This window comes from Hyperolius riggenbachi, chromosome 11 (assembly GCF_040937935.1).
Source record: "Hyperolius riggenbachi isolate aHypRig1 chromosome 11, aHypRig1.pri, whole genome shotgun sequence".
Taxonomy (NCBI): domain Eukaryota; kingdom Metazoa; phylum Chordata; class Amphibia; order Anura; family Hyperoliidae; genus Hyperolius; species Hyperolius riggenbachi.
The window spans coordinates 57,490,133-57,503,266 of record NC_090656.1 but is presented as its reverse complement, the minus strand read 5'-3'; the positions used below and the strand labels follow the sequence as shown (position 1 = coordinate 57,503,266).

The following is a 13,134-nucleotide window of genomic DNA, read 5'->3' as shown; positions in this document are numbered from 1 at the left end:
AGCTGTTACCGCATGCAAAGCTGAAATTACAGAGCAGTGAGATAAATTACCGACTTGTGCTCAACACATGTCAGCAAATGTCAGTAAATGTTAATTCATCAAGGTTACAGCATTAGCTAACACATTCGATGATTATCCCCAGCTCTCCTCTGTTGGTAACTACCTTCAAATGCCTTCCTGTGGATGTACCCATGATTGACAGGAGCAGGCAGCCAATAGAAACAGCCTCTGTTCTCCTGCAAATGTCGCTGATAGGTCACACAGGCTTTTCCAGTGGAACAAGCTTTTAGACCCCCCCAGGCAGTGAGCAGAGAGAAGGGAAAAAATATATTTTCCAGGCACCCTTCGGTGGTGTAACCCTTTGAGTCCCGGTTTGAAAATGCAAAATTGCTAGTGGTGAAATTACCAAGCATGGCATTTGTAATGTCTCCAGGAAGTTCATCTAAGTTGTGGCAATTAAATAAAATGTTAAGAAAGACTGATGGACAGATTCAGAGCAGCAGAGGCAGTATAAAAAACAGTAAATATAACAAATGTTTACATCTAAAGGGATGTCGGAATGCCTTCTATTGTACATGCCTTATGGCAGCTTGTAACAACACAGAGACATTCCAAGCTGCTCTGCACTGCTCTGCTGTTATGTAATGGCTCATACACACGGGGTACGGCTGTCGCTGCAACCACGTGGCATGCGCGTGTTGCGGCGATAGGTTGCCCGTGTGTATGCTTCATGCCCCGAACCGTCGCTACTCAAAGCCGTCGCCAGGCGATTGACTTGTTCAATCGCCGGCAACAGCTGTCGCCGCAACTTCGCCGCAACTGTCGCTAGTCCGCGTGTGTATGCGGACTAGCGACAGGAGACCCAATGCAAGTGAATGGAGCATCCGGCTGTGGAATGCTCCATTCACAGACAGGTTCCGCCACGTCTCTGCCTTTCTGGCGAGACGTGTAGATAGCTGTCGCTCCCTGGAATCTTGTATCCATGCAACGGGGGACAATTGTGCCCCGTGTGTATGTAGCTTAACAACCTTTGATGAATTGAAGCCGTAGTAGTTCGGTAACTTAAAGAGAAACTCCGACCAAGAATTTAACTTTATCCCAATCAGTAGCTGATACCCCCTTTTACATGAGAAATAAAATGCTTTTCACAAACAGACCATCAGGGGGCGCTGTATGACTGATTTTGTGCTGAAACCCCTCCCACAAGAAGCTCTGAGTACCGCGGTACTCTGGGAAAACTGCCACAATGTAACAGTGTTCACAGACAGGAACTAGCTGCTTAGAGCTGTCTCTAACAGCCAAAACAGCTAGGAGCAGCTACATAACCTGCCCACAGTAAAAATGTCACCATGTAATAAATGTCAGAATGTGAATCGGGGAGAGGAAAGATTTTACAATGGGCAAACACTGACTAAATCATTTATACATAATTATGGTAAAAATGAAGCGCTTTTTTTACTACATTTTCACTGCAGTTCCTCTTTAAGGAACATCTACTGCATATGTGAAAATATTGATGAATTAGCACACACAAGTGTAAAATACTGAATGCGGTATTTTAATGACTTGGATTTTGTTATCGAACAGCCTTTGATGAATTGAAGCCATAGTCTAGTATCCTACATTGTTATTATTATTATTACTATTATTACTATTATGTATTTATATAGTACAGACATCTCCTACAGCACTTTACAGAATACAAAATCGGCAAAGTGTAGTTATGCCGCAGCAAAGAATTTTCTACATTTTCCAGCATATAGAATCTTTCCAGTTTTGTCTGTAATGCTGGGAATACACGGTCCGTTTCTGTGGTGCCTTTATGCTCTCAATAGTTTTTGCCGCTCGATTCTGCAGTTTATTCTCTTGTCTTCCGCTCGTTTTTCTTATCTTTTTCCATTCACTTCTATCAGAAATCGAGCGGCGAAAGGATTGAAAGGGAGATTGGACATGTCAGAAATTATCTACCGAACCATCTAATCACCTAAAAAACGAACCGTGTATTCCCAGAATAAGATATTTGTAGAGCTTTAGCACCGTAAGGACTCTGTATCTCTCAGTAAAGGCAATTCAATCACTACAACCTGAAGCTGCAACTAGACTTCAATCCATCTCATTCCCAGCTATAGCAACTTCTCACAGCAACTAGCTGCTATGATTAATGACTAGTTGCTGGTGACTCAGCCATCCGAATGACATGGCCCTCAGAAGTTACATCAGTGTTCATACCACTGATGACAGGTCTGCTTTTAATGTGTCATTCCGCATTTAGGGATGGGACACGAAAACCTCTGTACTTTCACTCTAAAAATAAAACCGTTTGATTTGACTGGAAAATAACTCCAGAACACCTGTTCTGCAGAGACAAGTCTGTGTTCCGTGTACGAGTCCCTTTAAGCTTTCATATTCTTAATTATCATTTCTAACACGAGCCCTACAGCCATGCAGATCTTTCCATAGCACGTCTGCATCAATTTTATGAGACTTCATTAACACACACTCAGAAGGCTTCTAATGGCAAAGCTAGAATATGTTTTTTATTACATTTGGACAGAACGTGTGGATGCCGAGAGGGGGAAAAATATATTTTGTGCTTTTCTTTCCTTAAACTAAGGCTGGGTTTATGTGGAAATCTATTAAGATTAATTCCATTGCTGAAATTAGAGTAACGCTGTTCAAAGAAGTATTCATGAACTTGTGGCACAGGCATGTCCTCTCTGAGACTGCAGCAGAGAGTGTTGTGCGGATAGTACTGCAAGCTGCTGCACTGGTAATACTAAGAGGCACGCATAATCCGAGGTACAGGAAAGTTCTTGGGGTATCCGTTACACTATACTACAGTATATAGTATACCATCCTTGGCAAAGCAAAAGAAAGCATGTTTTAAGTCCTTGAAACATAACAAGTTATAGAAGCACGGTAGTGACATATAGTATGGCCATTTTCCTGGTTTCCGCATTAGAAACACCTCATATATCTATAGATTGCTGTATATTGGTATGTAGCCCTGCTCTGTCAGCGATGGTTAAGCTACACTTTTTCACTATGCGGAATTCTTCTCCCAGATCATTCTGGGAGACCAGGCATAATTTACACTGGCTTTGGAATTCTCAGAAACATAACATTATTATGTATTTATATAGCAATGACATCTTGTGCAGCACTTATCCGAGTAGCTAGTTATGTCACTGACTGTCCTCAGAGGAGCTCACAATCCAATTCTACCATAGCCTTATGTTCTACCATATTATTATTATGTATTTATATAGCACTGACATCTTCTGCAGCACCTACCCGAGTACATAGTCATGTCACTGACTGTCCTCAGAGGAACTCACAATCCAGTCCTGCAAAAGCCATAGTCTAATGTCCTACCATATTATTATGTATTTATATACCACTGAAATCTTCTGTGGCACTTTACTGAGTACATAGTCATGTCACTGACTGTCCTCAGAGGAGCTCACAATCTAATCCTACAATAGCCATAGTCTTATATCCTACCATATTATTATTATGTATGGATATGGTACTGACCTCTTCTACAGCAATTTACACAGTTCATAGTCATATTACTGACTGACATCAGAGGAGCACACAACCTACCATGTTTCGCTGAAAGTATGACATCCCTTGAAAATAAGCCCTAGCATATATTTCGAGCTTGCTCATAGGAAATATAAGGAGGCGCTGCTACAGTGATACGGCGCTGTTATACTGTTACTCTAACTGCCTTTATTACAGTTTACCGCTAATCTGCGGTTTGAATTATGCCACCAGGAAGAGGAGCTGCACGGTACTAGGATCAGTCTTTGTGGAGGAGGGGGTCGGCAGGAGGTAATGCAGGGGGAGACTGGCTATGTGTGAGGGGGATCTGGCTGTATATGAGGGAGGGGGGGAGAGGGGAGTCTGGCTATACACAAGGGGGGTGGGCAATCTGGCTATACTTTAGAAGGGTATGGCTATAAACAAGGGGGATCTCACTACCCCCACAAAATAAGACCTTGCCAAAAATAAGACCTAGCACAATTTTTTATAGAAAAATAAGACTGTGTCTTATTTTTGAAGAAACACAGTAATCACTATGGGCTTGATTCACAAAGCGGTGCTAACTGTTAGCACGCCTGTGAAAACCCCCTTAGCACGTCTAAACAAGCTTTTCGCGCATAAAACTTTACGCGCGTAAAACTTTATGCGCGTAAACCTTTACACGCGTACTGCACAGAGCGCAGGGCGCTCCGCGCGAAGTGCCCATTAAAGCCTATGGGACTTAGCGCACGTAAAACTTTGCACGCGCAAAGTTAGCGCGCGATCTGATTGAGAAATCCGGTGCTAACCTACTTAGCACCCTGGTTAGCGCGTCTAAAGACTTTAGATGTGCTAAGTAGGTTAGCACCGCTTTGTGAATCAAGCCCAATGTATTTACCTTATATAGCACTGACATCTTCTGCAGCACTTTACAGGGTACATAGTCATGTCACTGACTGTCCTCAGAGGAGCTCACTATCTAATCCTACCACAGTCATAATCTAATATCCTCCCATATTATTATTATTATTATTATTATTATGTATTTATATAGCACTGACCTCTTCTGCAGCACATTACAGAGTACATAGTCCTGTCACTGACTGTACCTCAGAGGAGCTCACAATCGAATCCTATCACAGTAATTTTCTAGTGCCCCTATCATAGTCTAGGCCAGTTTTTGAGGGGGGGGGGGGGGGGGGGGCAATTAACTCACCTGTATGGTTTTGGTATGTGGGAGAAAGGAAAAAAAAAAAGCCTGCTGCAAGTTTTCCCATGCTGCTCTAGTCCGCTTCCAAGCCCCACATTATAACTTGAAATTTTATTTATTTATTTCAGTATTTATTTAGCGCCGGCATATTACGCAGCGCTGTACAGAATACCGGTATATTGTCTTGTCACTAACTGTCCCTCAGAGGGGCTCACAATCTAGTCCCTAGCATAGTCATATGTCTATGTATGTATCGTGTAGTGCATGTATCATAGTCTAACTTATCTGTATGTTTTTGGGATGTGGGAGGGAACTGGAGTGTCTGGAGGAAACCCATGCAGCCCTGGGGAGAACATATAAACTCCTTGCAGATATTGATCTGGCTGAGATTTGAACTGGGGACCCAGCACTGCAAGGCGAGAGTGCTAACAACTACGCCACTGTGCTGCCCATTGCAATGGCTCTGCATGTGAAATGCAAATATTTGCATACATTTTATGAAGGAAGCAAAAGAAGAGGAAGTTTTCATATGCTGGCTGCATGTCAAAATTCACAGAAAATTTGCACTTTATTTTTTTCCCAATGAAAATATACATGTTGTTTTTCACACGCCAAATGCAATCCTGTAGTGGAAATGGGCCAGATATTCTTTAGCAGGCAAAGTGATAAGGAGTGATCTTTACTGAACTGAGTAATTCTGAGTCACATCTAGTATGTCCATACTCCTTTTTTTTTTCCTCGTTTCAGCCTGAGACTGAAATAACATTTTTTTTCCTTATATATATAAGGCCATTTTTTTTGCCTGTACAAGTGCCTTTGTCAGCAGAACTGAGTTTGCTGTCGGCTATGAGAAGTGTCAGTAGCTAATAAAAACACTTTGCTGTAAGTTTACTTTGGTGTTGGATGATCCCTGAGTAGGCACAAATATAAGTGCTGGCTGGAAGCAAACTATGAAGCATGAAATCCTTAACTGGAAGAGGGACCCTGGGGCCGAAAACCACACTGTTCCAGCGGGTGCTGTGTGTTTCCAGGGCTTATGCAGAATTAGAAGGCTTTCCCATCAATGGCGGGAATCTGATATCATAAGGAAGAATTAGGAATTTATACCTTGTATTTATAAGCCTCTTTAATTCAGGCTGCTCCATGGAAACTTCATCCCAAAGTGAAACCAAAGCTACATGCATTGGATTTTCCACCCTCAAAATGGTTTATTTATGATTGGTTTGTGTTATTATATAGTAAGTATACAGTACAGTTGCCTCAATATGAGGGGCTTCCTATTTAGTGATCAACCAAACTGGAAAACCCTCGACTCTTGCTGCTGTGTTGTACTTTCTGCAGTAGGGCACCTCGTAGTTGTCCTCCTCCCTTTTCCCAACAACAGAATGTGCTGCTAGGCCGGGAGATGAGCAGCATGTCTGTACGACTGGGAATAACCTTTCACCTAAAACAATCAGAAATGACTGTTTTGGGAAACAGAAGTGTAGGGGTCTATTTACAAGTCAGAGGTAAGAGCACCGCTCTATACATTTGGTGCACATCATAGCAGATTTAGCACTTTAAATAGAGAGGAAAATAGAAAACTCCATTGCTGAGCTGCTTTAAAAAAAGCTACTCACTTAGCTACTGCTACACTGATCCTCAAACTTTATTACTTAAAGGACCACTCCAACATAAGTGTAAACAGTTAAAATCCGACAGAACCGACGAATTTTGGACTAGACCATTTCCTCATGGGGGATTCTCTGTGTTTTCTTTTGTTTTCAAAAGCATTTCCTTAAGTAAGTAGTCTGGGACATTTTTAGGCTTACAGTTCATTTATGCTCCTTTCAGTGTCTGGCATGCTGTGACAGTGTGCAGCAATTGTCCCTGTGTATTCCTCCTCTCAGTCTATGGCATGCTGTGACATAGTGTGCAGTGATTGTCACTGTGAACTCCTCCTCTCAGACTGTGGCATGCTGTGACATAGTATGCAGTGATTGTCACTGTAGATTCCTCAGTGGAATGGTTTACCCTCATCCTCTAACGTGTAAAAGCCTGGGTTTTGATCCATCAATTTCTTTAAAGGATACCAGAGCTGAAGGCTTTGGTAAAAATGGTAGATGCAGTGGTTAGGGGGTTAAAAGTAGATACGTACCGCTCCTCTGGTGTGGACATACTGCACCACACATGCACAGTATGTCCTTCCCTGTTCGCTTCTGCCCGCCGCATAGTTACGGGCAGAAGAATGCTGACCCCTCAGTCTCCTTTGTGCTTGCGTCTGCGCTCCACTAAAGCAAGTGTCACGTGGAGTCGCGCTGGATGCTAGCACTTGGAGTGAGTTCGGAGGGGGACATGATTTTCGAAGGGGGATTTTGTTTTAGTATCAGGCACTCTTTTTTTTTGCATTAGCAATGCATTATGTATGTAAAAGCATTCTATTGGGCACCTTTACTTGGAACAATTGGCATCTTTATACATGTACCATAAATTGACACACACACACACACACACACACACACACACACACACACACACACACACACACACACACACACCAACACACACACACACCAACACACACACACACACACACACACACACACACACACACACACACACACACACACACACACACACCAACCCACACACACCAACCCACACACGCAGCAAAGCATTTGTGAAGCCACAACATGCACAACCTTGAGGCAGATGGGCTACAACAGCAGAAGACCCCACCGGGTACCACTCCTCTCCACTACAAATAGGAAAAAAAGGCTACACAAGCACAAGCTCACCAAAATTGGACAGTTGAAGACTGGAAAAATGTTGCCTGGTCTGATGAGTCTCGATAGAGTCAGAATTTGGCGTAAACAGAATGAGAACATGGAGCCATCTTGCTTTGTTACCACTGTGCAGGCTGGTGGTGGTGGTGTAATGGTGTGGGGGGTGTTTTCTTGGCACACTTTAGGCCCCTTAGTGCCAATTGGGCATCGTTTAAATGCCACAGGCTTCCTGAGCATTGTTTCTGATAATGTCCATCCCTTCATGACCACCATGTACCCATCCTCTGATGGCTACTTCCAGCAGGATAATGCACCATGCCACAAAGCTCGAATCATTTCAAATTGATTTCTTGAACATGACAATGAGTTCACTGTACTAAAATGGCCCCACAGTCACCAGATCTCAACCCAATAGAGCAGTTTAGGAACGTAATGGAACGGGAGCTTCGTGCCCTGGATGTGCATCCCACAAATCTCCATCAACTGCAAGATGCTATCCTATCCATATGGGCCATTTCTAAAGAATGCTTTCAGCACCTTGTTGTATCAATGCCATGTAGAATTAAGGCAGTTCTGAAGGTGAAAGGGGGGGGGGGGGGGGGGTCAAACACCGTATTAGTATGGTGTTCCTAATAATCCTTTAGGTGAGTGTATATGCCAATTGATTCAAGTAAAGGTGCCCAATAGAACGCTTTTACATACATTATGCATTGCTCAAGCAAAAAAGAAGAGTGCCCGATACTAAAACAAAATCCCCCGTCCAAAATCATGTCACCCTCCGAACTCACTCTAAGTGCTAGCATCCAGCGTGACTCCAACATGTGACAGTTGCTTTAGTGGAGCAGCAGATGCAAGCGCGAAGGAGATGGAGGAGTCCGCGTGCTTCTGCCCGTAACTATGCGCCGGGCAGAAGCGTAGAGGGAAGGACATACTGCACATACTGTGGGGTGCAGTATGTCCAGGGGCAAAGGTCAGCAAAGTCGCCGGGACGACGGCATGTATTCTAGACAGACAGTGGCTTACAGAGGGGAACGAGAGGAGCGGTAAGTATCTACTTTTAAACCCCTAACCACTGCATCTACCATTTTTACCAGAACTTTCGGCTCTGGTATCCTTTAAGTACAACTGTAGGAAGAGGGCTACGGAGGCTGCCATATTTTTTTCCTTTTAAGCAATACAAGTTTCCTGGCAGTTCTGCTAATCCTCTGCTTCTAATACTTTTAGCCATAGTCCTGAACAAGCATGCAGCAGATCAGGTGTTCCTGACATTATTATCAGATCTGACAAGATTAGCTGCATGCTTGTTTCTGGTGTAATGCAGACACTACTGCAGCCAAATAGACCAGCAAGACTTCCAGGCAACTGGTATTCTTTTAACCAGTTCACCCCCAAGGGTTTTTACTCTAACGGACCAGAGCAATTTTCACTTGTCAGTGCTTCTCCCTTTTATTCCCTAATAACTTTATTACTACTTATCACAAGAAAATGATCTATACCTCGTTTTTTTCACCACCAATTAGGCTTTCTGTGGGTAGTACATTTTGCTAAGAATTTTTTTATTCTAAATGCATTTTAATGAGAAAAAAACAAAAAAATAGAAAAAAAAATCATTATTTCTCAGTTTTCAGCCATTATTGTTTTAAAATTAAACATTCTCCTGTGGATAAAACAAACACATTGTATTTGCCCAGTTGTCCCGATTATTAAACCATTTAAATTATGTCCCTATCACAATGTATGGCGACAGTATATTATTTTGAAATATAGGTGTTATTTTTCTGTTCTGTTTTTTTTTGTACTGGCCATAATTACAAGCCCCAATGTAATAAATTAAAATTAATTTTCCCCCATAAAATATAGATTAAAAAAAGCTGAGTCCCTAAGGCAAGTATTTATTTATTTATTTTAAGCTGATTTTTTTTTTTTTACAAGTGTTTTCTTTTGGAGGGGGAGTGTTGGAAGTGGAATTTTATTAATTTTATTACTCATGTGTATGTACTTGTAAATGTATGTATTTTGTACGTGTCATATACTTTTTGGCCACAAGATGGCGCTAGTGAACACTTGTTATAGTAAGTGTTCACTTTTTTTTTTTTTTTTACACTTTATTTAATTGTTACATTTCCTGTTTTTGTGAATGGACGTAGCCACTGTTCGCGGTCACGTCCATTCACTCCAGGCACTGCGATTGGGTAGACGACCGTTTGGTCCTCTTCCCCAATCCCTCAGCACGGGATCCTGACGGAAACGGCGGCCGTAGCGGCGCGCACACGGCGGTAGCAGCGGCGGGAACGCGCGACTTATTAATACGTCATGTTGCCGTTACTAGGGTAAAGCATGACGTATTAATGCGTTAGGATGCCACTAAATGGTTAAAGGAAATAAATGTGGCAGCCTCCATATTCTTAATTTAGTTGATAGAGTAGATATTAATCATTCCCGCAGCACTGTCTCATGACTCTCGCCGTTTGTGCCGCTGTACCTGGTCACTCCGCTGTCACACTGACAGCAGAGCTTCCGTATCTCAAGCAGGAGCCAATTTAATTGGCTCCTGACCCTGTGATTGTTGTAACCCAATCAAAGCAATCACAAAACAAAATGGAGAAAGGGATGGCTCTGGTCGTCTGTAAGTGGTTAAAGAAGGTGTCTCTGGTTGCAGTATATTTGGGGCAGGGCAGCAGGAAGTAATTCTCATCCTTGAGGGTCTTCTGCTCAGCGTTGGCATAGTCTATTCTCCCTGGGTTTGCATGTCTGTCTGCATTAGATGCAACACATTTGTTGTGCTGCAGGGACAGACTGCAGGGTGTTTAATCCTTTCACTCAGCCACCACTATCAGCTGACATTTTGAACTCTGAATTTTTATACTGCTGATATTAAATGCTGTGCTATTTTTAAGCAATGTTGTTTTAAACGCCTGAACTTAGACTAGTTTGGCTGTTAACGACTAACAACAATCAAGCATTTAATTCAGTCTAGCTAGTTTGCCCTGAGCAGTATGTCGGTCTTCATGTGAGTCTTCCTCACAGCTATTCTTGTACGCTGCTGTATTAGTGCATTGGAACGAAACATTCTTAGAAAGCAAGCTGTAAAGTAAATGCAAGTAAAAACTATCTGCATTTGAAAGTATGCATCTCCCAATTTTTTAACATCAACCCCAGTCTGGAGCCTCGAGGAAGATTGTGAGACAGACGCCACATCTCTGTCCCCCTTAAATGATATGTGCAACTTTGCTCACTGCCTGGGCGAGACAGGTCCACTTTGACAGTAAAAGTATTTCTGAAATTCCGTTGTCTACTTCCAACCTCATATCCATTTTGAGAAGAGAACTGTCTGACAAGCGGCCTGAGGAGTCATTTTAATGAGCTTCACACCTTTCTTTTCTAGGGGTACCATTTGTATCCTTGACATCATTAAATACACAAAACCAAAGCCTAGATTTTTTGCAATTATTTTGCCTACAGATTACATCAAATAGCTTATGATCCCCCATTCTGATTATTTCTTTAGATCGTACAGAGTTTCCTTATGGGCTTTTAATTCAAGGTGGGGTCACTGGTGTTTCTGGCCTCTAAGGAGGGAATATATTGATGAATGGAATGTCTTGTACTCTAAACTTGAGTAATACTTACAAGAGAAATAAATCAGTACTTCACATTGATCATCTCTGGAACAAAAAGTCTTTTTATGAAGTGTACCTGTCACATATGAAAGGCAATGAGAATATCCAGGTTTTGTTTTGGTTTTTTTAATAAAGAGCGAGAGAGAGAAAATGTATTAATGTTAAGGAAAAAAAAAGAAGAAAGAAAACCTGAAATCATTACCTAGATCCAAGTATTTTCTGTAAAAGCTACCAGTCCTTCAAGTAAAGGACCACTACAGCGAAAAAAAGTAATCTGACAAAACTGGCAGGTTTTGGACTAGTCCATCTACTCATGGGGGATATCAGGGTTTTCTTTGTTTTCAAAACCATGCCCTGAAAGGCAGTTGTTCAGTCCAACTGCCAAAATAGTGTACAGGCAAGTAGGGATGCTGGCTGGTATCTTACTATTTTTTGCAGTTAGACTTGCCGTTCAAATGCCGTTCCGGAAATGCTTTTGAAAATAAAGCAAACTCTGAGGATCCCCCATGAGGACACGGACTAGCCGGTAACCTGCTGGTTCTGTCAGATTTTAACTGCTTACTTTTTTCGCTATAGTGGTCCTTCCAAGAGGAACTGTAAACAAGGATTGAACTTATTCCCAATCAGTAGCTGACACAACTTTTCCCACTAGAAATGTTTACCTTTTCTCCAATAGGTCATCAGGGGGCTTGTATTGCTGATTTTGTGGTGAAACCCCTCCCACAGTTCCATATTTGTAAACAGTTTTGCATTGTTGGAAATATCGGCTGTTGCCAACTGCCAAGCAACCAGTATCTCCCTCTGTGTTTATGTATGTCTCTCAAAAAAACAAAACAAAAACAAACAAACAAACAAAAACGTTCAGCCTATCCCATTGTTAGGGGGTGTGGCTATAGATAATGGTAGTTAGTGCTGTGTCGTTGTTTTTTTTTCACGTCTGCCAGCAGTTAAGATGATTATGTGCAGGCTGATTGTGGATCAAACATAATGAACAAATTACATTGTGAATATCAATCATTTCTTGATCTCTTCTTTTTTTTTTTAACTTCTCACTTTGCAATGTATTGATTTATTTTTTCCCTTTTTCACTAAAGTTTCTTTTTAATTTTTTTCTTGAATTTTCTCCCAGGAGGTAATGAGCAATGTCATCGAAAGATAATGGTAGGTAAAAAAAATTAAATCAAGACATTGCTAAGTGAGAAGGTAGATCATGAAATGATTGATACCCGCCATATAATTTGCTCATGGTTTTTTTTCTTAAAGGGAAGGTCCAGGCAAAAAAAAAAATGAGTTTCACTTACCTGGGGCTTCTACCAGCCCCATGCAGCCATCCTGTGCCATCGTAGTCCCTCGCTTTTGCTCCAGTCCCCTGCTGGCAGCTTGTTTCGTTTTTGCCGACCACGGAGGTCGGCGGGCCGCAATGCGTACATTTTTACGCATTCCCGCTAGTGCAGGAACATTAACACATACATTTTTACAGGTTAATGGTGCCATGCGTAAAACTGTTGCAACACGAACGCGTAAAAATGTATGTGTTAATGTTCCTGCACTAGCAGGAATGCGTAAAAATGTATGCAATGCGGCCCCCGTCCTCCGAGGTCGGCAAAAACTAAACTAGCTGGTGGATGGGGACTGGAGCAGCAGTGAGTGACTATGAGGGCACGGGATGGCTGCATGGGGCAGGTAGAAGCCCCAGGTAAGTGAAACTTTTTTTTTTTTTTTTTGCCTGGACCTTCCCTTTAATCCACTGTGAGCCTGCAGCATCTTTACTACTGGCAGATCAGACTACTGTCTGCTGAAAGTCCGTCCAGCAGGAGGGTCCGATGGACCCGTCGTTGGCTTCTGTAGTGCGTGTGTACGCACCTTTAAAGGACATCCGAGGTGAAGTGAAGTGATGAGATAAACCATTAAAACTATCCTACTTTCCTAAAAATGACTATTTAAGATATCCCACAGTTTTTTATTTTATATTTAAATCTAGTTTTTAAGTTTTTACTGTTCCATTGTCTCT

The 13,134-nt window shown here is 42.1% G+C and overlaps 1 protein-coding gene across 4 annotated transcripts in view; it reads left to right on the top strand.

Moving 5' to 3' along the window:
- The window catches only part of BANP (BTG3 associated nuclear protein), an 873,745-nt gene that overhangs the window by 470,197 nt on the left and 390,414 nt on the right, over window positions 1-13,134 (top strand). The window lies entirely within an intron of this gene.